The sequence below is a fragment of the Perognathus longimembris genome, chromosome 2 (genome assembly GCF_023159225.1).
Source record: "Perognathus longimembris pacificus isolate PPM17 chromosome 2, ASM2315922v1, whole genome shotgun sequence".
NCBI lineage: Eukaryota > Metazoa > Chordata > Mammalia > Rodentia > Heteromyidae > Perognathus > Perognathus longimembris.
In genome coordinates, this window is record NC_063162.1 from 145505448 (window position 1) to 145507033 (window position 1586).

The following is a 1586-nucleotide window of genomic DNA, read 5'->3' on the forward strand; positions in this document are numbered from 1 at the left end:
CACACACACACACACACACACACACACACACACACACATTTTTACCCTTTTGCCATGTGAGATGACATAGCAAGAAGTCTCTCACCAAATATCAGCCCCTCTGTCTGGTATCCATTCATTACGTGTTACCCATTCTGGTCTCCCGTTATAGAAACACAAAACAGATGAAGAGATGCCTTTCACCCTTTTCATCTGCATAGTAATCAGGAAAAGGGTAAGAGAGAGATACAGAAGGGGGACTGGAAGCTCAACAACTGAGGGCAAATGAGAACGAAATGGAGCTAATTTCTAAGGTGTGGAGAAGCAGGTCTGGGTGTGACACAGGCTAGAGCCTGAGAAAGAAAAATGTCATAGGGTGAGTGGAACAATGGCCTTCTAAAGATGCCCACATTCTAGGCCACAGAACCTGTACATACACTAGAATACATGACAAAGGGGAATCAAGATCAAAAGTAGAATTTAGGGTTCTAATTGGATGGCTTTAGTGTAGCAAGAGTAGCCTGAATTATGTGTAACCAGTGTTGTGACAAGGGTCCTTACACGTGGCAGGAGGCAGCAAAGAGGCAATAAAGAGATCTGGCAGGGGCTGGGAATATGGCCTTGTGGCAAGACTGCTTGCCTTGTATACATGAAGCCCTGGGTTCGATTCCCCAGCACCACATATATAAAAATGGCCAGAAGTGGCGCTGTGGCTCAAGTGGCAGAGTGCTAGCCTTGAGCAAAAAGAAGCCAGGGACAGTGCTCAGGCCCTGAGTCCAAGGCCCAGGACTGGAAAAAAAAAAAAAAAGAGAGAGAGAGAGAGATCTGGCAGCATGAGAAGGTACGGGAGCTTGCTATGCTGCTGCCTTCAAAGATAGACTGGCATGAGCCAAGGATTTCAGGAGGTCTCTAGGAAAGGGAAAGGACAGAAAAATGGATTCTATCCTAGGGCCTCCAGAAAAGAATGTAGCCTGTCATATGTATATACATTATATATCTCAATCTGGCCTTGAACTTGCAATGTTGCCCAAGCTGACCTTGAACCCATGATTTTCCCGCCTCAGCCTCCCGTCTGTTAGGCTCACATATGGATGCCACATGTCCAGCTCAAAAGCTTAATTTCAACTCAGTAAAATCTGTAGCAGACTTCGGACAGACATACACACTGTAAGATGATAAAGTATCGAAATCAGAGCACATGTGCCTGTAGCCATACAGAACTCTTAAACACAACAGTCTGGTGAACAAGTACATAGAAGGCTAGAATGGACACCTCGTCCTACATGATGGAAAATCAACACAGGAAAGGAAGCTTAGCATTGGTAACCACTGAGGCTGTACAGATTAACACTACAATGAAGTAATCCACAAACACCCAGCAATTTGCTTTGTTCATTTTTTTTGAGGATATAGAACTATTGAAACTCTTTCAGACTACATATGGAAATGGAAAATGGTACAACCCATTTTTTTTTGCCAGTCCCTGGCTTCCTTTTGCTCAAGCCAGCACTCTACCATTTGAGCCACAGTGCCACTTGTGGCTTTTTCTGTTTATGTGGTGCTGAGGAATTGAACCCAGGGCTTCCTGCATGCTAGGTAAGCACTCC